This window comes from Nothobranchius furzeri, chromosome 9 (genome assembly GCF_043380555.1).
Source record: "Nothobranchius furzeri strain GRZ-AD chromosome 9, NfurGRZ-RIMD1, whole genome shotgun sequence".
In the NCBI taxonomy this organism is placed as follows: domain Eukaryota; kingdom Metazoa; phylum Chordata; class Actinopteri; order Cyprinodontiformes; family Nothobranchiidae; genus Nothobranchius; species Nothobranchius furzeri.
In genome coordinates, this window is record NC_091749.1 from 48767614 (window position 1) to 48795439 (window position 27826).

Below are 27826 nucleotides of genomic sequence, written 5' to 3' on the forward strand. Positions count from 1 at the left end.
TGTCCCCCCCAGTTTGAAAATCCTATCTGCGCCCCTGCTATGAGGCTCAAACGTCATCTTGACTTGGCTTATTAAAGTAAACAAATAAATAAATGAAAGCTTAACTTGCATTCCTCTTGGACCATATGTTGGTGCAAGGTGGCTGATGTGTGAATGTGAAAGGGCTTCGGTGCCATCTGGAAAGGCCAGGGATTGACTCTCTACCCTTGCAATTAGGGGTCGAATGCTCTACAATCCCAAATCTTGACAGCATTTGCAACTTCCCCAGAATGAGGGCTTAATGGGGTTAAATGGCAAGGAAATAAAAACAAACTTAACATTTTGACTTGGCACAAAATGTGTTGTTACTTAACTGTCATCCTTTAATTCAGTATGTTATATTGTCCCTAAATCTTTAACAACCAATGCAAATTACTTTTTAAAATTATTTGCATGCTTAGAAGCATAAAAAAAATTGAAACCATCTCGGTCTGTTATGGGTTGTAAATATTTTCTTTAACAAACAATTTATTTAATTTTTTTTATAATTTGCAGTGTAAAAATTAAAACATTTAAGCAAATCTATTTCAGTCATATAAAGACAAGAGCGCATTTTATTTGCTTTAAAAGTCAAACCTAATACATTACAATCAATTCAACAATCATTTTGTGATGGAGCCTTATATTGTGGGTACCTTCATTTCAAAATAAAAGACTAAAGGCTCACAAAAAGTCACAGAAATAAAATGTACATTTATCAGTGCTTCCTGATGTAAATGATCATTGTGGCTGTTTTTAAAACAACAGACGTTCAAAACAAACACTGATATAATTCATTATTATATAAAAAGGGTAAATAAGGAAGAAAAGTCAACTAGTCTTTTAGTATCAAATTACATAAATATTATTTTATTTGTCCCTGAGACCATTACAACATTATCAGATTCTTCTTAACAAGGTCAATCTCATTAATCTCCTTTGATTCCAATTTTGTTTTTCTTGAAGCAAACAGCATCACTTATCGTCTCGTTGCAGTAAATATTTCCCATAATTTCCAATGGGTTAATAACACCCACAGGATGTTTTAACTCATAAAATGTATTTCCTTTTTGATGTGAAAATAGTCACAGAATGGAAGAAACAATAGTCATGGACACTATAGTTTCTTTCAAAAATCTTGTGGCTCTGTGGTTATAAAGGGTATTTCATGACCAATAAGAAAGAGGATTTTATCTTTATTACTCGGGACACAGACCAGAAAAGACAGAAGCATAAGACCAATTCTCTTCTCTCTTTTCATTGGAAATTGAAGGACAAAATTATTTTGTGGTAAACAGTGAGGTCCACCAAAAATCCATGTGAGGCAAAGGAGGAACATGATGTTCTGACAGCTTTTCTGAATCCCAGAAATCCCACAAAACAGCATGGGGAAGTATAAGAAAAGTATTGACATAAAAGGGTAAAAAGATGCCGTGCTAAAGAGAAAGTCTTGTCATCCGTACAATTTCGTCTTCTCGCTTTGGTAGTGTTTGACTTGGCACTGGTTACTGAGCCTTTATCTTTGTCAATTAAGCCAATTTGGTGAACTCCAGCAACTACAGCCCATGCTGTTTGCCAAAGTCGTAATGATCTACAGATCTGTCTCATTTTTACACGGATTCGGTAACTCCCAACCATGAATCATCACTCATTCTTCTAAAGGTTTAACATGAAAGTCCATGCATGTAAGTGGTGTTAAGATATTCAGAGACATCTGAGCTAAGTGAACTGGCAGGAGATAAAAATGTACATCAAAATGCAGGGAATTTGTTAAATAGGGGGATGTTAGAAAGAGGAAAAGAAGGGAGGGGGCATTGAAAATGAGAGATAGAGACTGATCACGACAGTTATTATCCCTAGTTCTCGTGGGGAATATCCCAGTAAGGCGGAGTAAATGTGATGCTGATAAGTAGACAATGAGATTTTCCTGTTCCGTGAGGCAAAGCCCTTCCAAGGGCTTCTTTTACCTGCTCCAGGTTTGAACTTAATGCATCAAAAAGCAGAATACTCACACGGCTCTCGTTAGGATTGGTTGGATTCTGCTTTGTAGTTGTGTTTTGAAGCGATGTTTCCAGGTGCTGCTCAAACTGTTGGTGGGATTTACTTTCCCCCAATCTGCCCTCTGTGAGTCTCTGTCTAATTAGCACTATAAACTAAACCACAAAATGTTTGCCGGAGACCCGTGACTTCTCACATTAAGGATATCCTTTGAGGGATTTTGTACGGTGTAAAGCTCTGGGCTGTGACCGACAGCAGGGCAGTGTACATCAGCAGAGTTCAGTTTTACACACAAAAGAGTAAGTCACAAAAGACCATTGAGGATTTATTGTCTCAGCACCGATATTCTGATAAGCCTATAATGTCTGCTTGCTATAAACTAAGTTTACTGTTTTAACTGACATTATCTCAAAAACAACTTAATGCTTTAGTATGGAAGTCAATATAATGCCCACTATCTTCTCAGGTTTCAAGTGATTCAGAGACACTGGACAACGCAAACTTTGGCATTTCATGTCATCTCTGAGGAGTACCCTTTAGCTTTTTTTATAGGACCATAGCATTTTCAAAACGGGATTTGCCACGGGACCCTGGGGAGGATCTATAGTAGCAAAGCTAAAGCTAGAATATACTGCCATCAGGCATCTCTCAAACCAAGACGGGATATAGGGAGGTCGTTGACCCCCCCCCCCCCCCCCGCATGTGATGCACAGGGTCGCGCATTCAGCGTCAGATGGAAGACACGTCAGACTGATGAAATTTCTTTTTCAGGACCTTTAGCTTTGATGTGACCTGCTTTTTGTCCCGCTTGATGTCCCGCTCACCCAGTGTTTTCACCACTCTGTCGAACAGCTGGCCGTCTCTCACCGTCCCCGTAAACAGGCGACTAATCTGTTCGTATGCTCGCACGGCCAAAAGCTCCATGGTCTCCGCCTCCGGGCGGCTTTCCTTCCGACCAGCGCGCAGTATACGTGACTAACGCGAACACCCTCTTTTGCAGGGAGCCTCCCACAGTCGCTCCAAAGGGATTAGCGGGGCTGACATGCGTTTAGCCATCAGAGGCAAGGGGCTGATGCGGCAATATTACTACCAAGTGAGGCGGAACGAATGCCGAAATATTCACGCAACGCCATGCCGGCATGGCGCTTTTATAGACATACCATTGTGGTAATATTGCGCCGATATGCCGGCATGGTGTGTCCTATAAAAGCACCCATTGTGGCACCTGAATATGATGACCGTGCCTGCAGGCGGATCAAATGAGGCTGGGGAAAAATGTCTCGGACCCACGGACCATCAACACTGGTTCCCTTCAGGGTTATGTTTTCTCCCCTCTGCTCTTCTTGTACACCAACAGCTGCACCTCCAACCATGAGTCTGCCAAGCTTATGAAGTTTGCTGACGACACCACCATCATCAAACTCATCTTGGATGGGGATGAGTTAGCCTACAGAATGGAGGTCCAACGGCTGGTGTCTTGGTGGAGCCACAACAACTTGGTGCTAAACACCCAGAAGACAGCAGAGGTTGTTGTGGACTTTAGGAAGCAATCAGCTCTCTTCCCCCATAAACCCTGTCTGACACTCCCATCACGATGTTGGACTCATGTCTCTTCCTAGGCACCACCATCACCCAGGACCTCAAGTGGGAGCTCACCATCACCTGCATAATAAAAAGGCCCAGCAGAGGATGTACTTCCTGAGGCCACTGAAGAAATTCAACCTACAAGTACAGCTGATGAGGCAGTTCTACACCGCAGTCATCGAGTCCATCCTCACCTCTTCAATCACCGTGTGGTATGCTGGAGCCACCATCAGGGACAAGAAGAACCTGCAGCGTGTCATGCACTCTGCTGAGAAGATCATTGGCTGCAAACTCCCCTCCATACAGGACCTGTACACCTCCAGGTCATTGAGGCATGCAGGTTGGATAACAGCTGACCCGTGTCACCCTGGACACGGTCTATTTCATTCACTCCCATCTGGCAGGAGGTTCTGATCGATTTGGACCAGAGCCTCTCGCCACAAGAACAGTTTCTTCCCCTCTGCAGTTGGACTCATGAATGACAATCCTAGGACTGCCCACCCCAGTCGCTTGGTTCCAGTCACATGACCCTGTGTTGTGTTTGGTCCAGAATGTATCCGCTCTGATCAGTACCTACACTGTCGTGTATATAGTAGCTATCTCTTTAATTATTGATCATTTATATTATTATTTTATCATGATTATATTCTTACTTCCTATATTTGCTTATATCTTATTTTTATCTTCCTTTTTCACACCAAGTACCGCAGCAATTTCCCAATGTTGTGATTTTTGCACATATGGCAATAAAACTTTCAGATTCTGATTTAGATTACAGTTTGGGAAAAGTCAGAGAAGCAAATGATTTGTACAAATGCTTTGATTTGTGACAGTTTTCAAATGTTTGGAGGAAAATATATCAAGTGGTCAAAACACAATCCACATCTGGAACGTAAAGGACTACTTTTTCTAAGCCTGTTGGCTCACACATTCACCAGAGCCTTTTCACCGGGAAGTGATAATGTCAGTAATTTACAGAGGTAGCAGTCTTTGTAGTGTACTTCAGCATTTGCGGTCTAATAAAAACATATCTGTCTTCACTTCTGTTAAACATTGCAGGTGTATTCTGATACAGGCACTACAACTTCAAGAAGAAGACGCCAACAGTTATTGGCCTTTCCCACTAGCAGAGGCGGAGCTGGCCTAAATGGCGCCCTGTGCGAGATCCCCCTGTGTTCATTAGCACATCAAGTTCTATTCAGTTTACCGGTAAACATATCACGAATGTACAACAGGTCAATTATTAATCATCTTGGCTACGTAGCTCAATCTATGCATTCCAGTAGCGTTTGCTACAAACAAATATAAAAACAACAATAAAGGAAAACAACTGTCTGACAGACAGCATAGCTGAATTCAAGGCAACACATAACAATAATCATTTTATTGCTCTTGGTTTCAAATTAAGCCCACTAAAGTGCTTAAGTAAATAAAAGTGTTTCAAAAACAGCGTTTTTGAACCGGAGTTCTGCTCGCGGTGGGAACTCCGCCGAACAAGGTCATTTTTTATAGCGAAAATGGTCGACTGGTCACTGACAAGTAAAAGGGTGTTAATCGTAGATGTTAAGAACACTTACCGCTGAGGTAAAATGAGAGTATAAATGAATTGAGGGGAGAAAAACGCTTTGTTTTCCAACGCCGTTCTACAAGCAACAAGCTTACAGCCACGGCAGGAGCAGCTTTCATGGTTGCCGCGACGTGGAAGGAGCCAATCAGGAGAGGGACCTCACATCAGCTGACGTGGGTCATGTGACAGGGAGTAGTTGATATGGGTTACACTTTGTTGTGCTTTTATTACAGAAATATTAGTATTATCATCACTATTATTATAAAGAACATGCAATTTCTATGTTTTGTTTATGTATTGGTTGATGCTAAAAAAAAAAATTTTTTTAGAAAAAAAAAAAAAAAGGAAAAATGCCGCCCCCTGCAGACTGCCGCCCTGTTCGGCCGCACATGTTGCACATATCAAGCTCCGCCACTGCCCACTAGCACCTACTCAGCAAGGCTTGATTAGGCTAGGCACGGTTTGAAAGCTAGTAATGGGGGATGTGGTTGCAGCTCATTTTTCAGAACCAACTTCAATGCCATTCCAAGCTTACAATACTGGCCTAAAATATGACATCAGAAGATTTTCCTCTGCTGATTGGCTAAAGTGTCACCCAAACTCTCCGGTGCTCATCCTGCTTTTCACCTCGCTGCCCGCAGCCTTTGTCTGGGTGTCTTCTTTATGGGGTCTGACAAAAAGCCACCAACTGAGCAGAATGTTCAACACTGAGAGAATTTTCTAATTTTGAATACAAATAAGCGCGCCTATGGGTGCCACTCATCACAAATATGTACTTTCGTCTACTAAATGTGTTCGAACCGGAAGAACTAAGCACCGCTGTTGGGGGTTGTGCAAATTAAGACTGTAGTTACCCAGATCGAATGTCAAAGGGGACATTTTATCCCTTTTCCAAAGCTGGGTATGGTCCACGACAATATGACACAGGTGGAAAGGGAGCGGGCAAAGCTAAAGACACACAAAGCAGAACGGTGGCAGTATTGATGTGGAAGAGCCGAATTTCACAGTGGGGAGCAGATAAAGGGTAGCACGTATATATTAGTTCCACACATTCTGCAGACGAGAAAGGTCCAATGTCCGAGAATGAATTTCTGATACTAGCAACGCTCTCAGATGCGGAGTTGTTCAGGAGGCTGAGATTTAAACAAAGATGTCGAGCTAAATGTCTCGGCTAGCAGCATATCCATCAAAACATGGACAAAAAATTATTCTGACCAGAGGTGGGTGGTCTGCAAATAGTAGTGACACAAATAATTACATTAGAGTAATAAAAGTACGTGGAGAAAATTTTATTTGAGCACTTTGAGTAATGAGTTACTGTTTTTAGAAAAAAAATTGGATTTTGTTTCTGTTGCTTAGTTTTTGTGGACGTACTAGGTCTCTGTGATTTTTTCAAATGGAAAATGCAGTTTGTTTCTCGGGCATAGTACCCAGCAGCACTCGTGTTATGACGTCAAATGTAAAGCATGCTTTTTTTAATGGCAAACACAGCCAAGATAAACCCCACTGAAAATGCTCTAATGGAAAAGTGCCATTAGTACCTTTAGATTATCTTTAATATGTCAGCTTGAATCAAGGTTATTTGAAAAAAAAAGTGTTAATTTAGACCCTTTGCCAGGGACTTTCTTGTTTATTCACTAAAAGGGAGATAAATTAGGAACTTATGAAAAGGTGAATCATCTTAGGAGTCCATTTATCATGATATAAAAGTGGAACCTTTGTCACTGTTAAAAGTAATCATGCAAAACCCACCCACAAGTAAAATGACTCTGCAGGGGAAAAAACATTTTCTGTGCATTTTATTATAAGATAAAAAAAAATTAATGGGAAGCTTTTAAATGAAAAGAGATTGGATCCACAATGGAGAATTAGTATGACTGCATGGATAAGCTAACAGCTAGTCTGAGCAGGGCCACAAAGTAGATTATTGCAATTGTCAAAAAATTCCTTTTACAAAAAATTTCCCAGTAAATAACGTTTGATGATTTTGTGTGTTAATGCACCACAGGTCAGTTTGCAAAATATAGTAAATCCTCCAAAAGACTTGTGAAATCTCTGCCAGATGAGCCAGCTGACAAGCTCACAGTTAGTTATGGTACGGTCATTAATGAATTTGATGCCATCATAAAACAACTTCATGGTCAAAATTCTCATTCTGGTTCAGGTAAACCTTTGTGGACATTTACACCACCATTTTGTCAGAAATGTTGTAAAGTTACTATTAAAAGTGTTCCAGGTTAAAGGGGCATTATGGAAGTTTGACAGCCAAAACATGTATAGAAATAGTAAATTTCTTCTTCATACATTCTCCTGCAATGCCCTGGTCCTGTAGAATGAGACCTGGCATTTTTACTGTGATTGCCAGTTTTTCTGTTAAATCACAGAAAAAGAGAGATGCTCGGGTCGAGCAGGCTGCTTCATGCGTGTTCACGCTCAGGCATAGCTCGTAGCATTTGCTATCAGTAGCTTTAGCAGCAGAGAGTGAGGTAGTGCCAACTCAGCGACTTTGTCGCTGTTCCTAATACCTAGTGATGAACCTAGCTACATTTCTAAGGACCTACTTTCTTCTAGATATTTCCTGCAAATTACCAAAAAAATAGCCATTTTCGCTCCGAACCGTTCTTTGAACGTTGTTTCAGCTGTCATCAAGGATATAAATGTTACAGATACAAAAGACGTCACTGGAGCAATAGCTCACCTAGTAAGACGTCGGACTCTTCGTCGTCTTCGTCTTCGTCTTCCTCTTCCTCCGCTTATCCGGGTCCGGGTCGCGGGGGCAGCATCCCAATTAGGGAGCTCCAGGCCGTCCTCTCCCCGGCCTTGTCCACCAGCTCCTCCGGCAGGACCCCAAGGCGTTCCCGGACCAGATTGGAGATGTAACCTCTCCAACGTGTCCTGGGTCGACCCGGGGGCCTTCTGCCGGCAGGACATGCCCGAAACACCTCCCCGGGGAGGCGTCCAGGAGGCATCCTGACCAGATGCCCAAACCACCTCAACTGGCTCCTTTCCATCCGGAGGAGCAGCGGTTCTACTCCGAGTCCCTCCCGAATGTCCGAGCTCCTCACCCTATCTCTAAGGCTGAGCCCGGCCACCCTACGGAGGAAACTCATTTCGGCCGCTTGTATCCGCGATCTCGTTCTTTCGGTCATTACCCAAAGCTCATGACCATAGGTGAGGATTGGGACGTAGATCGACCGGTAAATCGAGAGCCTGGCTTTCTGGCTCAGCTCCCTCTTCCCCACGACAGATCGGCTCAGCGTCCGCATCACTGCAGACGCCGAACCAATCCGCCTGTCGATCTCCCGATCCCTCCTACCCTCACTCGTGAACAAGACCCCGAGATACTTAAACTCCTCCACTTGAGGTAGGACCTCTCCCCCGACCCGGAGGTGGCAAGCCACCCTTTTCCGGTCGAGAACCATGGTCTCAGACTTGGAGGTGCTGATCCTCATCCCAGCCGCTTCACATTCGGCCGCGAACCTACCCAGCAAGAGCTGAAGGTCAGAGCTGGATGAAGCTAGGAGGACCACATCATCCGCAAAAAGCAGAGACGAGATTCTCCTGCCACCAAACTCGACACACTCCACACCACGGCTGCGTCTAGAAATTCTGTCCATAAAAGTGATGAACAGAACCGGTGACAAAGGGCAGCCCTGGCGGAGTCCAACCCTCACTGGGAACAGGTCCGACTTACTACCGGCTATGCGGACCAAACTCACGCTCCTCTGGTAAAGGGACTGAATGGCCCTTAACAGAAAGCCACCCACCCCATACTCCTGGAGCGTCCCCCACAGGGTGCCCCTGGGGACACGGTCATAAGCCTTCTCCAAATCCACAAAGCACATGTGGATTGGTTGGGCAAACTCCCATGCCCCCTCCATCACCCTTGCAAGGGTATAGAGCTGGTCCACAGTTCCACGGCCAGGACGAAAACCACATTGCTCCTCCTCTATCTGAGATTCAACTATCGATCGGACCCTGCTCTCCAGTACCTTGGCGTAGACCTTTCCAGGGAGGCTGAGGAGTGTGATCCCCCTATAGTTGGAACACACCCTCAGGTCACCCTTCTTAAAGATGGGGACCACCACCCCGGTCTGCCACTCCCTAGGAACTGCCCCCGATGACCACGCAATGTTGTAGAGACGTGTCAACCATGACAGCCCTACAACATCCATAGCCTTGAGATACCCAGGACGAACCTCATCCGCCCCCGGGGCTCCGCCGCTGTGTAGTTGTTTGACTACCTCAGCAACTTCTGCCCCCGAGATCGGACAGTCCATCCCCAGGCCTCCCAGCTCTGGTTCCTCCTCGGAATGCGCATTGGTGGGATTGAGGAGCTCCTCAAAGTATTCCTTCCACCGTCCGACTATAGCCTCAGTTGACGTCAGCAGCTCCCCATCCCCACTGTAAACAGTGTGAGCGAGTTGCTGCCTTCCTCTCCTGAGGCGCCGGACAGTTTGCCAGAACCTCTTTGGAGCCGATCGATAGTCTTTCTCCATGGTAGGGCTGTAGCGAAGCCTCGACGAAGTCGACGGCTCGATTCTAAAAATTTGTCGACGTCAGATCCGGAAGTCGACGCACCGCGCCCACTTGTTGCATCCCCAGGAGTTTGTAAATAGAGGAGGAATCTGCCCGTTTTTCCTCTAGTTCGCCCTCTTCTCCGCCTTCACTAACATCTCCGCCAAATACCGAAGACCCGGAACAACGTCCGTCCTCTACTAGATTATTTTCCTGTTTTGCCCCTTCGTCTCCCGGCAACGGACAACAACTTCCGGGGTCAGATGCGCTGCTTCGTGTCTATCGCAGATGTAGAAAATCACCGGGAGAGCTTCTCCCTTCATTAAGGAGCTTCTTTCAGACATGAGGAGAGCTGTTTTGGTGGTAGCAGTCTCTCCTCCGTGCTGGTCTGTTTGCTGCTGGGTGTTTTTGGTTTATTTAAACTTGGTAACTTCAACTTAACGTTGGTAAAGCTACTGTTAGCATCTTCGCTAACAGCTTCTTGCGTTGGGATAAGCTGTTACGTTTTGGTTTAGAGTTGATCTTTTTTGTGGTGTAGATCTCCCTTTTATTACATTTAGAGTGTTGTGGGTTTTCGGTTTAGTGTAAAATATCACCTGAGTTTGGTTTAACCCGTAAGACCACTCGCCTCACGCACATAAGTGACCAAAACAAAGCAGCATGGAGACACTCCATCTTCTACCACCTCTCAGGCAGCAGCCTGCACTCCCAAGTTCTACACGTCACCAGAACATAACCAACCGCAACACAATAAACGCAGTGGTATACAAAATGGAAGGCCTGTAGTGTTTATTCTCTTACAGTAAGAATTTATCAATTTTTTTGAGGAATTTATTTGAGATTTTCTGGTTTTTGTTAACTGTGCAATAGAAAAATAATCATTAGATTAATTTTCTAAATAGTCATTAGAATAGTCGACTATTCGATAAAATAATCGTCAGAATAATCGTTTTAAAAATAATCGTTTACCCCCAGCCCTACTCCATGGCCTCACCAAACTCCTCCCACGCCCGAGATTTTGCCTCGGCAACTGCCACTGCTGCACCCCGCTTGGCTATCCGGTACCTGTCTGCTGCCTCCGGAGACCCACAGACCAGCCACGCCCTGTAGGCCTCCTTCTTCAGCCTGACGGCTCCCCGAACCTCTGGTGTCCACCAGCGGGTACGGGGGTTGCCACCACGACTGGCACCGGCCACCTTACGACCACAGCTAGCAACAGCCGCCTCGACAATCGCAGAGTGGAACAAGGCCCACTCGGACTCAATGTCCCCCACTGCTCTCGGGACGTGGTCAAAGCTCTGCCGGAGGTGGGAGTTGAAGACCGTCTTGACAGGTTCTTCTGCCAGGCGTTCCCAGCAGACCCTCACTATGCGTTTGGGTCTGCCAGGTCTACGCGGCATGTTCCCTTGCCATCTGATCCAACTCACCACCAGGTGGTGATCAGTTGACAGCTCCGCCCCTCTCTTCACTCGGGTGTCCAAAACATACGGCCGCAGGTCAGATGATACGACTACAAAATCTATCATCGACCTGTGACCTAGGCTGCCCTGGTACCAAGTGTACCGGTGGGCATCCTTATGTTCGAACATGGTGTTCGTTATGGCCAAACTGCGGCTTGCACAGAAGTCCAATAACAAAACACCGCTCGAGTTCAGATTAGGTGGGCCGTTCCTCCCAATCACACCCCTCTAGGTCAAGCTGTCATTGCCCACGTGAGCATTGAAGTCCCCCAGCAGGACAATGGAGTCCCCTGATGGAGCACTATCTAGCACTCGTCCCAGGGACTCCAAAAAGGGTGGGTACTCTGAACTGATATTTGGCCCATAAGCACAAACAACAGTCAGGACCCGTTCCCCGACCCGAAGGCGCAAGGAAGCTACTATCTTGTCCCCCGGGGTAAACCCCAACACACAGGCAGAGAGTCTCGGGGCTAACAAAAAGCCAACCCCAGCCCTCCGCCTCTCACCCGGAGCAACTCCAGCAAAGTAGAGTGCCCAACCCCTCTCCAGGTCTCGGGTTCCAGAGCCAATGCAATGTGTCGAGGTGAGTCCGACTATATCTAGCCGGTACCGCTCAACCTCTGCCACAAGCTCCGGCTCCTTCCCCGCCAGCGAGGTGACGTTCCATGTCCCAAAAACTAGTTTTCTTGTCCGGGGATTGGACCGCCAAGGCTCCCGCCTTGGTCTGCCACCCGATTCGCATTGCACCGGACCCTTCATGTTCCTCCTGCGGGTGGTGGGTCCACAGTTGGACGAGCCCATGTATCCGGTTCGGGCTGGGCCCGGCCGGGTCCCATGGGCGAAAGCCCGGCCACCAGGCGCTCGCTCACGGGCCCCAACCCCAGGCCTGGCTCCAGGGTGGGACCCCTGTAACCCTCCGGGCCGGGTACTCCGACTCTTCGTTTTAACCGCCATGAAAGATCCTTCGAACCGTTCTTTGTCTCACCCTTCACCTAAGACCAATTTGTCATGGGAGACCCTACCAGGGGCACTAAGTGCCCCAGACAACATAGCTCCTAGGATCATTAGGGCACTCAAACTCCTCCACCACGATAAGGTGACGGTTCAAGGAGGAGCTCTCATGCGGAAAACCAGGGTTTGATTCTGGATGTGAACATAGTTTATTTACAGTCTTTTTTACATTAATGGTATATTTTTTTACAGTAAGATGCCCAAATTTTTATTTGAGACACACCAAACGGCATTCAGTTCACAGATTAAAAAAAAAAGATGTGGGTTCAACTTTCATTTTGGAACAATTTTTCAAGCAAGGGAAGGGAATGATCTGAGCATGCAGGAGGAGTGACCCATTTTAAACCTTTGTCGGCTGTGCTGAAGAGAAAGGTACAGAACCAAATTATTTAATTAATTAGCTGCGCGTTCTCCTGTCCTCTGTCCTCCGGGCCACACACACACACACGGGACTGTCTCAGCTGTTATTTTCGTTAAGAAATGTGCATGTACAGCATACGCGCCTCGTGCATGAGCCTACTATTGAAGCTGCCGTTACGCTTTTGGCCTGAGGGGGCAATCACGAGCATAAAAATTCAAAACTCCGTAAAGTCCCTTTAAAGGATGGTGAACTGCTGTTGCTTCTGCTGCACCTAATACAGCCAAAAACTGCAGACATTTGTTAAAAACTGTCTGATGTAAAACTAACAGTTATGTGAAGATTTTGTAATATGGTGTTAGCCAAAAAACAGTTCGTTTTTTTTAAAGACTGTATCAATATGAAGACAAAATATATGTTCTTACTTGAAGCCTAAAGTTCAGACAGAGCAGAAACTGAATTATTCTTCCAGTTTTTGTAAAAAAATATAAATAAAAAAGACAGACTAAAACCTTGATAAGGGCCGCATATCAAAATTTATTGGATGATAACAGTTCTTCTTCCCCTCTTCTGATTTGTTACAGTTTCAACGTTGACATCAACAGCTTGTGTATTTTATGACTAAACTATATAAAACAGATGACAGAAAGTCTCACTTGTAGTGTAGACTCCATCTTGATCGTTCACCTATACCCAGTATGTTCCATGTTTTGGCTAAAACTTGCATGTTGGGAATAAAATGATCATACAGATGGATGAAGGAGAACTGAGAGGAGAAATGTATTTATGAGCATTCTTTCTCCTTTTTTCTCTCCATCTGGAACATTTTAAATTTGAGCTGCTGTCCAGTATGGGGAGATTCTATTGGAACATAAATTATATATATATATATATATATATATATATATATATATATATATATATATATATATATATATATATATATATATATATATATGCTAGTGATGCACTGACATAAAAGTTTTGGGCCGATACCGATATCCGATGTTGAGATCACTGTTGTGGCCAATAACCGATATCAATATACTGACATTAATGCTCCAAAATCAATAAATGAAAATCCAAAAAATTATTAAAGCTGAATTTAATATTAATAAGTACACACACCACACACATTTACTGTTCTGAGATGATTTCATTCACTGTTCACATGCCTAAACAAATACACATCACCGACCTCACCCTCTGAAACAGGCAAACAAATGGAGATGAGATGGAAAAGATATTGCATTTGTAGTCCTGGACCTATTTTCACACAAAACCTAAAATATTCCCCCCTGGTCGAAAATATGTGCTTTCTTCATATCAAAATGTGTTTTTAAAATTCACGGAAATCATATGCGAAGCCCATGGCACATAACAAGCGGAATTAGAAACTAGCATTTTTAGCCCCATTGACTTGCATTCATTTTTTCGTTCCCGTGGTCCAGAGGTAGATGGGCATGACTTAGGCTCCCTATTAACTTATGATTGTGGAATATTTTAACATGAAATTGAAACCAAGGAAACAAATCTAGCATTCCTGAAAAATCTGTTTTTAAATCCTAAAATGTCATAATTTTATACTGATAGTAGCTATTCAAATCACTAATTCTGAGTGACCACTTTAACCTGTTCAGTTATGGAGCTTCACAAATGACATAAAAGGAGTGCTGAGTAAACCTTCCATTGTACTATGTAAATGATATATGTTAAAATAAATATTGTGCTGCTGTAAATGTAATTTCTGACTGTGATGTCATGATTTCTGAATTTTAAATGGAAACACCATACGTAGTGATACTTTAAAGTCTTTCAAATATCTATATATTCGTAGAAATAACTTTCCTAACGAGTGTTTTATGCCCTCTCCTATTTGCTGCTTTGATATTACGTTGAGATACTTGTAGTTTAAAAAGAAAAGTTCTGAAAGAGTACAAAAAACTGTTGATGGTGATGAGTAAAAAAAAAGTATGTAATTGCCCTCAGGACATTGTTTACTGTGATTATGCATTCTTCAGAGCAGGGGGCACAACTCAGCTGTGGCTCACATCACAACACTGCCATAACTGATGTATAATCACAGAAAATAATGTTGACTAGTGCATTATTGCTAACTGTATATGTGTAGGTTGTTGGGAATCTGTAGAAAAATCTATGAAAGGTCATTATGGCATTTGCAGAAAGTGGCTGGTTGCTGAAGAGGCAGAAACATGGTACCCGTCGACTGCAAATACTCTTTCTATCAGAGTCTCACTGGAGTTGATTGCTGGCTTCTGCTGCAGGCCACTGCAGACACATGGCACACAACACAGATGGAGAAGTAAGGCACCAACAGTCGCAGTCAAAACAATTATGACATTTGTGCCATGAGTTATAATTTTTTTGCAGGCGTCATAAGTCAAACTTAATTGTACCAAATCCACTTGAGTGGATATCGTCTCTTCGTATATCAGCTTGCTCACATTTGTTGATTTAGAAATGCAAAATTGTGAATGACACAGAGCAGGATTCACTGAATAATCCCCTTTCTGGTGCACAAAAGCATAATTTAAGCTGCTTCAGTGAATACTAAGTCTCTCTCCAAGCCTGGCATGCTTTGGACTCTTTCACACCCGAGCGGTCCAACTGAGATTGCCCTGTCTCTTGACTCGACACAAACACATGTTTTCTAGAGGTACTACTGGAAAGATAGCGTGAGCTATCTATCAAAATGAAACCAACTGGAGGTCAGTCTAATCTGGAGCTACATCCCACTCGCTGCTGCAAAGGCATGCATAAATGCACACAGCGCCTGAACATTAGTTAAGATGAAATGCAGAAGCATGTTGGAGCACTGCTGTTTCTGCCCTTTTTTTTTCTTATTTTGTTTTTTCCAGACTGAACATCAGATGTGAATTAGCTCCGCTCCCATCGCCAATCCTCATATCAGCCGGAGACATATGCAGAGTCATGGAGCAACAAAGCAATTTGATGAAACAACGGAACAGGGCCCCGCGAATGGCAAAGCATATTCCTCAAAAGCTCTGACTGCTCCCATCAGTCAATAAAGGCAGAAGTGGAATGCAGAGCATAGTAATGTGAAAATGAATCAGCATTTTCCACAGTTGATGGGCTGAAACTAAATACTTTAAATATTGGTCATTAATCCATGCTCAGAGGGTTCATCAAAACATGACATGTTGTAAATGCAACCATGCTACGACAAATTTATGCAGAATTTTTTAGCTGTTGTAATGCAATTGCATTATTTAAATTGCAGTATGGTAACAAAATATTTTAATATTTTAGCAGCAACAAGACTCAAAGGACATAAGACATAGAAAGTGCAGACAGATTAAAACAAACACTCAAAAATAAATGGTAAATGATCCACACTCAGAGGCCTCAAAAGTGCTTTACACTACAGTCAGTCATTCATCCATTCATGCATTGATGATGATGAGTTACATTGTAGCCACAGCTGCTCAGGGGTGCAGTTACTGGGGGGAGGCACCACCAGTCCCTCAGACCATCACCAGCAGGAAGAGGGTGAAATGCTTTGCCAAAGGACACACGCCAAGCCTGGATTCAAACAGGCAACCCACCAGCTAAGCTAACTTTATACTTCTCATCAGAATGCAACACCACTATCTGTCAATGCACAGGCTCTCTGACAATAACAGAGAGAGCTTGTCTGTGATTGGTCAGCCCAACAACAGCAGTGGCATCAGAGGAGGGACATCCCACCGATGCTGCTCTCTCTTGTTGAATTATTTTTAACAACATGTTTTGTTCCTCAAGATCAAGCAGTTCCTGCTCAAAGAAAACTCGCTCCCTGCCTGCCACTGCTCCTGGAGTGGATTGGAATTTCAAGGGTTTTTTTTCCTTCCAAATTTTATTTAAAGGCATGCTGACCAAATTTTCATATTTCTAAATCATTTCCTTGAGCCAGTAGGTGCTAAAACGACCCTTTATTCAATTCAATTCAATTAAAAATACTTTATTAATGCCAGAGGGAAATTGATTGCTGTAGTAGCTCAGAATAATAATAATAATCAAGTCATCAAAGAGTTATTGTATATTACAATGGCTGTTGGCAGGAAGGATCTCCAGTAGCAGTCAGTGTTTCAGCGAAACTGAAGAAGCCTCTGATTGAAAACACTCTTCCATTGTCGCACAGTCTTAAGAAGAGAATGCTCAGGGTTGTCCATCATTTTCTTGATTCTCTGGAGAATCCTTCTTTGCATTATCTCCTCCAGTGGTTCCACAGTCGTCCCCAGAACAGAACCAGCCTTTTTTGTTAGGCTGTTGAGCCTTTTCAGGTCCCTGCTTCTGATGCTGCTACCCCAACAGATGATGGCTGAAGAGATTACACTCTCAACAACAGACTTGTAGAAGATCTGCAGCATCTTGCTACAGACGTTGAAGGACCTAAGCATCCTCAAAAAGTGCAGTCTGCAGTGTCCCTTCTTGTAAACGGCTTTGCAGTTCTTTCTCCAGTCCAGTCTGTTGTCCAGGTGAACTCCAAGGTATTTTTATTCCTCATCCACCTCCACTTCTTCTCCCATGATGGAAACAGTGTTTGACTCCACCCTGTTTCTTCTGAAGTCTAAAATCATCTCCTTTGTTTTGTTCACGTTCAAGGTCAGATGATTGTTTCCACACCATGCCACAAAGCTCTCCACCAGCTCTCTGTACTCAGCTTCCTGTTCATCTCTGATACACCTGACAACTGCAGAGTCATCTGAGTATTTCTGTAGATGACAGGTCTCTGATTTTTACTGGAAGTCTGAGGTGTTGAGGTGAAAAGGAATGGTGAGAGTACAGCCCCCTGTGGTGCTCCAATGTTACTGATCGCCTGGTTTGATGTACTGTTCTTCAGCCTCACTAACTGTGGTCTGTTTGTCAGGTAGTCTTTAATCCAGGTGATAGGTGAGCCCCCCATTTGTGTCTTCTGGAGTTTCTGGCCAAGTACATCAGGCTGAATTGTGTTAAAGGCACTGGAGAAATCAAAGAACATGACCCTCACAGTGCTGCCTGCTTTGTCCAGATGACAGTGGATTGGTTGAAGCAGCTGGACGATGGCATCTTCAACCCCAACTCCGTGGCGATAAGCAGACTGCAGCAGGTCCTGATATGTCCTTGTTTGCTTATTCAGGTGGACCAACAGGAGTCTCTACAGGCCCTTCATGATGTGGGATGTCAGGGCAACCGGTCTGTAGTCGTCATTGACTGATGGTTGAGTTTTCTTTGGAACTGGAACAAGGCAGGATGTCTTCCACAGGACTGCAACCTTCTCCTGGGCCAGCCTGAGGTTGAAGAGGTGCTGCAGAATCCCACAGAGCTGCTTTGCACAGGTCTTCAGTTCCCTGGGGCTGACACCATCTGGATCTGCAGCCTTGTTCCTGTTCAGTCTCTCCAGCTGCCTCTTCACCTGACTTCTAGAAACAGATAGGTGGGAGGGGGAGGTAAATGGGGCAGCAGCATCTCCTGACTTGGTTGAAGACAGATTTATAGAACCAGAAGAGTCCATGACTGTGTTAGAGGACAAAAGAGCTGGCATGTGACAGGAAAATGTTGGATCAGAGGAGGATGGGATGTCTGATTGGCTGGGGACAGGGGAGGAAGATGCTGGGTTTGTTCCTGAACTGAACCTATTGAAGAACTTGTTCAGTTCATTGGCTGTGTCCAGGCTGCCATCTGTGCAATCCTTCCTCTGCTTGAAGCCTGTGATCTTCTTCATCCCTGACCAGACATTTCTGATATTGTTCCTCTGTAGTTTGTTCTCCAGCTTCTTCCTGTATGCCTCCTTGCTGTCTCTCATCTTGATCTTCAGTTGCTTCTGTATACTCCTCAATAATTCCCTGTCTCCCTCCTTGAAGGCTCTTTTTTTCTTATTTAGCAGATTCTTCAATTCACTGGTGATCCAGGGCTTGTTATTAGCAAAGCACTGTTCTGGTGGGTATGATGTTGTCCACACATAAGTTCATATAGTCAGTGACACATCCAGTCATGGCTTTGATGTCCTCTTCATATCCTTGGCAGAGAGTCATCCAATCTGTGGTCTCAAAACAACCCTGCAGGGCTTCTTCAGTGTCCTGTGACCATTTTCTCACAGTTCTTCTTGTCACAGGTTGCCTCTGAACAACTGGTTTGTATTCTGAGCAGAGAAAAACAAGATTGTGATCTGATTGTCCCAAAGGAGATCTTTTTTTGGACATATATTTATTCTTTACATTTGCATAACACAAATCCAATGTCTTGATTTCTCTGGTGGAGCAGCTGAAAAACTGTTGAAATGTTGGAAGTGTAGCAGAGAGTGAGGCATGATTAAAATCACCAGATATAGCCACAAATGCATTGGGGTGCTGGGTTTGCAGCTTAGTGACAACAGAACTGATGGCATCACATGCATTTTCAGCAATGGCTGAAGGTGGAATTTAAATGGTTAACAAGACAACACTGGTGAACTCTCTTGGCAAATAATATGGGTGACAACTTCCTGCCAAGACTTCAAGATCTGGGCTGCAGAGATGACATTTTACTGAAACATGACCTGGATGGCACCATCTGTTCTTGACAAGCACTGCCACTCCACCTCCTTTACTTTTTCAGCTCCTCTTCAGATCTCTGTCTGCTCGTACAGTCAGGAATCCTGGCAGAGAGACGCTGGAATTGGGGATATGGTCCTGCAGCCACGTCTCAGTAAAACACATAACACTGCACTGTCGAAACTCTGGCTGAGTCCTTGAAAGGGCTTGGAGTTCCTCCATCTTGTTGGCCAGTGATCTCACATTGCCCATTATGATCGATGGAAGAGATGGTTTGAATTTCCTTCTTCTCTGTCTCTGTTTAGCTCCCACTCTGCACCCACGCTTCTTGTGTTTTAGCTCATTTGGGATTTGTGGCTTCAGTTGAGGTATTATTTCAGCCTTTCCAATGTTAATCAGCTGCTCCCAATTGTAAACCAGCTTGTTGCCATGGTTATGCATCATAATAAATGCTCAAAAAGTGAAAAAGTGAAAAAATAGCAGTAAAAATCCTCCAAGCTTCACAGCACCAGAAACAGAAAAGTAAAATGTCCAAAAAAATACCGTTTTTCTTGAGATACTAGAAGAAAAAATGTCCAATCATATAGTCATCAGAGCTACTCCAACATGCAGCCACCCAGAGCAGCACAGTTCCGGAAACTTTACAGAGTTAATGAAAAGTGTCTCTCCACCCTCTGCTCCTTGGGAGCAGAAATCCCTGTTTGTAACTTCAGCCTCTTCAGACTGCTCCTCTCAAGTCTCAGAAACACACGCTTTACAATTATCCATGTTACGCAGAACAGATAAGCTATACCTGGTTAGCATTTATTGTAATGAGTTTATGGTGGAGGCTCGGAGGAGACAAAGAAAACATTTACCTGATGAAGCTAAAAAAATAAAAAGAATGTTTGACCACAATAGGCATCAAAAAGGAGTCAACGTTGGAAGTTTTCTGAATCGCGAGAGCTCAGAGACATGATTCCCTCTAGTTTTAGATCTGGTTTGTTTGATTTTGTGATGAACCACTCCTGTAAAAACTAATGAAGGCTGACGAGACATTTCAGCTTAAAACATATGCACAGCGAGGAGGAGAGTTTCAGTTTCGTTTTTAGGATAGTGAACTAAAACAAAAACTAGGGGGTGTTAAAAGCAAGCCAAACACACACCATTCAAGATATTTGTGTTTAAAAGTCAAAGCAAATAAATTGTCATCGATCAGAGATGTCACCTGAATGGTAGGCGGACCCGTCAGTATAGGGCTACGCCCCCTGCTGTCCTGGTGTTGAATTGCTGCACAACACTGACATACAAACAAAGAAGTCTGTCCATCGGTATGTGGGCGTGTCAATGCCAACCTGCTGATGGAGAAGTTTAAACTCGGCTTTACAGGGTGAAGTCCTACCTGAGCCATCTGAGCCCAAACCAAGCAAACAGGAGGGAAGTCATGAATTTAGACATCTCCCCTGTTTCTGATGGCCCAAAAAAAAACCTACAGTTAAAAAGAAAAATAAAAGAGTTCCCAAAGCTCAACTGACAACAAATTATGTTTAACAAAAAAAATGTCACATACATCTGGTGTATGCAGTGGAAGAGGTTCTATGTCCTGACTCTTTAAGGACATTCCAGCCAATCAGATCCAGACTGAAAATCATTCCCAGGAGGTTTAAATTCGAGTGTTTCTAAATGTGTGGTATAAATAAACCAAAACCCAGAAATCCCTCACCATTTTCCAAACGAATAAGCTGATGTCCTTAAATACCAAAACCCAGAGGAATCTAATAAGAAAATCAGCAAATCCATCATCCGCTTGACCCCTCAGAGGGTCACAGAGGGCTGAAGTCCCTTCCAGCCGACACCAAAAAGGAGGCAGGTTGCACACTTTCCAGGTTTTTAGTCCAACACAGAAAGACAGGCAACCATTGGCTCATGCATGTGGAAAATAACCTAACATGCTTGTTGGGTTATTTGCGAGAAAACAAATGCAGACACACAGAGAACATGTAAACTCTGCACAGGTGTTTTGGGCCAGGCAAATGGGCCCATTACTCCCCCACAGGGGCTTCTCGGTCAATTCTTTCTTACATATAATAAAATTAAATAATATTTTTCATTATGTCTTAATTTATAAAGTAATTTTATTTTTAATATTATTCTTTGGCACATTTTAGAGCCACCACAGCCGTGCAAAGGCTGAACACGCACAAGAGTAGACTTTCTTCTATTGAAAATGTCAAACTGAAATTAGATTGAGCCTCAGCTGCAGCACGAGTGAAATGATTTGAACTTTATCTCATTGACCCATAACCTGAGGATTTTTGGGAGAAAAAAATCAGTCAAGAGTTCTAGTTTTGATTTTGCATTATTTAACTTCTAAACAAAAGGAAATGTGTGCATGTGGGCAACTAGCCATAAATATTACTCAGCGATTAGTATCCCACCAGGCCCAGTGTTCTGTGGAAAAACCCTGGGCAGACCAAGTTGCTCATTACTGAAACTCCTGTGGTGATTTGTGGAAAAAACGTAGTTTCATAACAGGGCTGAATGTTAAAATACATTTACTGGAGATTCTGTGATTGTTTGACTTAATAGTGTTAGATAAAATGGCTAAGGTCAGGATGGCAGGATGAAATCATGAGGCGACATTTCCACCGAAAACCAGCACCGGCATAGTTCTTGACTAATTACAAATATCTACTCACTGGCCACATAATTGGGTATACTTGCTCAGTTGCTTGTTAACACGAGTAGCTAATCAGCCAGCAACATGGCATTTAGGCTTCTAGATGTGGTCAAGATGACCTGGCAATAACACTGAGCTTCAAAATGAAGAAAAATTTAGATTTAATTGGCTTTGAATGTATCATGGTCACTGGAACCAGATGGTCGAGTATTTTAGAAACCGATGACAAAGCAGGACTAAAGAGTCTGGATTCAGCTTCAACGGGGTGGGAATCGAAATCCGGTTCTAGGAATCATTGCCTCATCAATTCTAGTCGGCGTGAATGACATCACCACGCACATTGTGTAGCGTACACATTTACCCAGCAGGAAAACGTGGCGCTGAAGTTACACAAACCCTCGAAAGTTTCATTATACTTTATTAGAAAGGATGACAACAGGGAAACTTGCAAAGTAGATGTTTCATCAAAGAGAGGAAACACTACAAATATGCCAAAGCATTTGGGCACAAAATACACGATAACTTAGCCCTTTGATGCATGAATTATGAAATCTTCAACCATCATTTTTAACAATTTTTTTCATTCATCTTTAGGTGTGAATGAAAAAAAATCAACAATTTTTTTGCAACATTTAATAATTTACAATTAATTTATTACATGTCAACCTCAGTGGGCAGCGGGCACTCTGAACCTGAAACATGTTGGCTTGACTTACTGAAGTCCAAATGGAGGGTCTCAAAAGCAATAAAGTCTTCAACAGCTGTGCTTAATAGCAAAAATAAATAAATAACAATTTTGAGTACCTGTCCACTGTAGTGACCATTATGCATCAAAGGGTTAAGAGACTGTCATGTTTTTGACTCGCTCTGGACTAGTGAATTTCAAAGCTTTAGCAGTGGAGACGTTTGCACGGCCTCACCTGTTAATACTGCACACACTGCTAACACTGCCTATCATGTTAGCCTTATACAGTAAACACACCTCCACACTAGCAGACTCCAGCAACTAAAGTCTGACCGGTGGTGAGATTTGCCCATCTTGCAAAAGCTACAGCAACACTGCACCGAACAAGAAGCTGACTCTGCCTAAGAAGCATGAAGGAGAACAATTGGAAAGATCATTCCAACCGATACAGGTACAATGGATTATTTGTCATTAATAAACTGAGAGTCATAATGCAGGAGACAATGGATTGATAGACAGAATTGACAACGACATTGATATTTATAAAGATGTATCAATTCCATTCCCTAGCTTCAGCACTGTGGTGATCAGATCTAATTTAATGTCAAGAACATAAAAAAATGTATCCATCATGATCTGTATCAATCAGTCAGGTGGCAGTGAACTTTGGACCCACAGTACTACTGGAACCTGGTATTGTAGCTGACCATGTCCATCCCTTTATGACCACATGGACCCATCTTCTGATGGCTACTTCACGCAGGATAATACACCGTGTCACTGTGCTGCCTCTACAATCTCCAGATCTCAGCCCATTCCAGCTGCATATCCTGCACAAGCTGTGAGATGCTGTCAGTCAAAATGGACCAAAGTCTGAGAATTGTTTCCAAGACCTTGTTGAATCATCTAGCCAGGTGTACATAATAAAGCAGCCAGTGGCAACAGAAATGAGGCAACATGAATCAGCATACTCTCTTTTTCATAGTAAGAAAGCAGCTTGTGACAGGAAATTCTCAAAGAAGTATTTTTGCAAACAGCTAAAATTATACCTTTTAATTTATTTTCTACACATCAGGTTGTGCAAGAACAAAAGCTGAAATTTAGTCAGACCAAAAAGCCACAGATAGTTGGATGAGTCACCATTCTCCCTGTTCTCTACCAGTGGTTGACTACATGTGTGTCACGCATGAAAAGAAATCCATTCACCCAAATGCTCATTTCCCACAGTGAGGGCTTTTGTCAGGGCTGTTGTGGTGAGCATCTCTAGCATGGCTTTGCTTCAATTCTGTCCCTTGGCAGGCAGGTAAATGCCAAAAGCTACAATGTTTGTCAGGATGATCACATTCCTTATGTTGTGGTGTTTTTGTCCTGAGACTGAACAATTTAACAAGGTGATGAAGTCACAAACTCACAGGCTGTGACAAGAAGCAGGGCCGTTTGCCATCAGCACATAGCTCACGTGCACCACCCCCAATGGCCACACATTCTCTTCCATGCAGAACACTTCTCTCAGAAGCAGGACTGACACACATCTCTCAAGTTTCTCTCTTTTTTTTTCAAAAACCCAGTGGCTCATTCTGTCTGCTCAGGTGACCTATTGCCCTATTGAGACACTTACAAGAGAGCTATCTCATGTTCAGCTCTGATATGAGCATTACAGAGCCCTGAAATAAAAATGTAATGGATAATTTCAGAAAAAAATATTCAAATCGCCTCACATAAGATGAAAGACTTTATTTTGACCATTTCTCTCTATAAATAACAGTTAATCAGATGTCTCTGACATTTAGGACACTAAATATCAAATGCTATCATGCATAGTGAGCTAAATTTCTCACTATTGACAGACCAATTTGTTTGAATACACAGACGACTCATATCACAATTTAGCCATCAAAGAGCCAAACCAATTAGATTGGCTTTATGGGAGATACTGCATATTGGATAGCCTATGCTCATACGTGCATGCACCTAGTGTGGTAACCAAGCCTTCACATTCAGAGCGTGTCCTTCATTTTAAAGACTGGCCATAAAATCACCAGATGTGAATATGGTGGGGCACACTTGAGGATGAGTCGGTTACAGCTTTGGGCTGCAGCTTCAGTTGCAATGTCAGTTAAACCAAGGTCTCTCAATTCAACCAGAGCATTTTCAGCACCACTCACTGGTGGACAGCTCCTACTTCCATATTTTTCCCAAACTGCTGCGATTCCTAAACACCAATTGTGAGGTGGTAGACGTTTTAACGGCATGCATTAGATGCAAAGTTGTGGTGAAGAGAAATTACCTCGCTTTACTGGGATTTTATTTCAGACCCACTGGTTCTCTACAGAAAGAGGGACGTGGCTCATTCAAACTCAGAGCTCCACTCATGTACTAGCCAGTTCACCTGGCCAATCCGGCGTTCTTTTTGCTGCAAACGTGTATGATGAGAATACCTGAACTGAATTTGAATTACCATATGACGTAGGCCTTTTTCTATCAGTATTGTCCTGCTGGAAAGAGGGACTAACAGTCTCTATGAAGCGCTCAAACACAGGATTTGTTGCACCACTTACCTCCACATTTCTCCAACCCCCTCTATCTTTCATCCCACATATTTATATCTCAGCTTTAGAGACACACACGGGCGCTCGCCCTCGAGAGAGAATGCGACAGATCTTGCATCCTTCACAGAGATGAATTAAAATACCTTTAAAAAGTATGTTTAAAATGTGGATGTAAGTCTATGAGCCAAACGCGAATCGCCGGTTTAATGGCGATTGTGTGAAGGGGAAATAAAACAGCATAAAGGAGGCGAAATGTTGACAGCATGAAATGAAAATACTTACGCATTTTCTCGAATAAAAGAAATCGAGGGCGAGAACAGTGCATGAAAAATCAGCAGGGCCCCCGTCCACGTTTTCAAGATTTGCAGCACAACCGAGACACAAATCTCCATGTGAGGAAAAAAAAGGCTGGAGGCTGCTGCAGTCCGCGTCTCCCTCGATCACAACTCAAGATGCTCGGCTGTGAAAAACGCCGAAACACTCAGGAAGAGTTGCGTGCATCTGCGGTGTGGCCACCATTCCCCCGAATGCAGCCGATGAAACCCCTCAGAGGAGCCGCGGTAGCCTCCTGGACTCAAAGGTATTCCTCTCAGGACGGATGAGGAGGACAATCCTGCAGAGTTTTAGATGGGCGATCAAGTCAGTATGGCCCCCTTTTTCTTCACCCAAGACCACAGTCCCAGAAAAAAAATGTCTCCTAGATGATTTAAATGTATAAAAAAAAATAATCCACACATCAAATTAGACTGAGAAAACAAATGAAAACAACCTAAAATGAAATAAAGGTTTAAAAAGAAGTGGAAGCCTTTTTCTGTCAGTCCAAAATAGCATTAGAAAGCTGTGATTAAGGTCAGTGGAGAAGCGAAACAGAAGCATCCAAGAAGAAAAACACCTTAGAACACCTCTTGGATCAAATTAAGGATATCCGTCCCACTGCAACCATCACACGCGCCGCATCGGGTTGCCATCGGCTGCTCTGAAAGTCGCAGAGCATATGGCACACAGCGTTTTCTGTCAAGAACAGGGACGATTCGGGTGAAATATGAATGTGTTTTTTTTTCTCTCTCCAGCCAAAGCGATTCTCTGTATTGATTACATCAGTAATAATCCCGCCTGTCAGGGCGCGTGTGTCCGACGCGCGTAGAGAGCCAGCAGCGTCCGTGTGCTGCAAATAAAGCGGGTTTTTGTGCCAACGGCTCCTAATGGTCCCCCATCTCGCCGCCGTCCATGACTTGAATAGCGAGCGCGCTCGATTCGTCTCCAGGCACAGATCTACCGCGTGCGTGAGCGTGCGCGCGCGTGTGACTCAGAAGCGTGCGTTTCTGAGGGCTAAGTATAGGTGCGCGCACGCCCACACGCGCGCGTGGTGCTCTATTGCCCAGGGAGCACTTTAACTTTGACCAGTTTTGCCTGCGCGTCTATCGGGCTATTTAAATCACCCAGCGGTCATTAATTATCAGGGATCAATAGCATTAACGCATAAAGCTCGGATCTAGTGTGTGTGTGTGTGTGTGTGTGTGTGTGTGTGTGTGTGTGTGTGTGTGTGTGTGTGTGTGTGTGTGTGTGTGTGTGTGTGTGTGTGTGTGTGTGTAACTTGTATGCGCGTGTGATTCAGTTGTTGATGAAGTATGGTTGCCACCTACAGGCGCTATTCTCTATCTAGTCATCCAAAGCGGACCATTTCCACAGTCACCATCCACAAATAAATTCACACTCAACATGCAGGGGCTATTATCACTCCCCCACCTTAAAAGCACCGGTGGAATAAGTGCACGTGTCCACTACAATAAAAAAAGAATATCTCACCGTCTTATTTTAGGTCTCCAGCAATGTTTCCCTTCGTATTCTCAGCAAATGTGGATGTTTTAATAAAATTGTGTTTTTAGACAGAAAAAAAATCAAAAGTAAATCACCCACAGCCAAGACCTGTCAGGTACTCTGGTTGGTGTTGCCCAGAAGGTGAGCTGTAAGATAAACATAAATGTGTGTGGTTTCATTCCATCTGAGACAAACAGCCTGTCTCATTAAGAGACATAATGAACCAAAAGCCAGTCATGTGTTAGACTGGTTTCTAGAACCAAGGAAGATGGCGAGAGAGCAAAGAGGAATTCTAACCAGTCACAGTTTTCCCAAAATCCACATGACAGCTCAGTGATGGAGGTGTAATTAGTTTGAATTTAATATGATAGAAAACCAAAGCCTAAAATATTGTTAAATACAGATCAAGCTATGAATTAATGCAGTTTCAAGACAGAAAAATTGAGTTTCAGGTGAATATTTTGATGAAGATGAGGTGAAATAGTTTCACTGCATGATAACAAATTTAACTCGGATAGAAAATTCTGGTCTGACAAGATTTATGGTTTTCTTCATCACCTATCAAACTGCCAAAGCAGGGCTGTAATTCGCCATTCACATCCTCAGTAACCTGAAAGTAGCACAAGGCTGATTCTAACAGAAAAGAATCACAACCTGAATTATGAAAGTGCCTTTTTGCAGTTGTATTTAGCTGCAAGTTAGTTTTATTTATCAACAAACAAACAAACAAAGCTTTAAAACTGAGGTTTCCAGTTCATATCTAAAGTCTGCATCAATCTGTGTGAAAATACAGTCAGCAAATGTGTTTGGACTGTAAACCAACAGAAATGTCAAAGCAAGTCAGTCAGAATGAACATCCTCAGAGCCCAAACGTCCGTGAGGATGGTTATTTTTACAGTTCGTCCAAAAGTCATTTAATGAGGTGAATTACCAACCAGAGCCGTCATCCTGCCTCTCTACCACCAGTGAGGCAGACCATTAATTAAATGATTCATTGCTATTCAAAATAGTTGCAAATGAATTGTTTGATGTTTTTGTTTTTCCTCTGGTATTCAGCTGATTGACTCA

The 27826-nt window shown here is 43.4% G+C and overlaps 1 protein-coding gene across 1 annotated transcript in view; it reads right to left on the minus strand.

Annotated features, from left to right (window-relative positions):
• lrrc4cb (leucine rich repeat containing 4C, genome duplicate b) overlaps positions 1-26307 on the minus strand; it is a 91225-nt gene extending 64918 nt beyond the window's left edge. The window contains exon 1 of the mRNA XM_015976470.3: positions 25223-26307. The gene's annotated coding sequence lies outside the window, so the exon portion shown is untranslated. The remainder of the gene's footprint in view (positions 1-25222) is intronic.
• Between the last annotated feature and the right edge of the window lie 1519 nt (positions 26308-27826).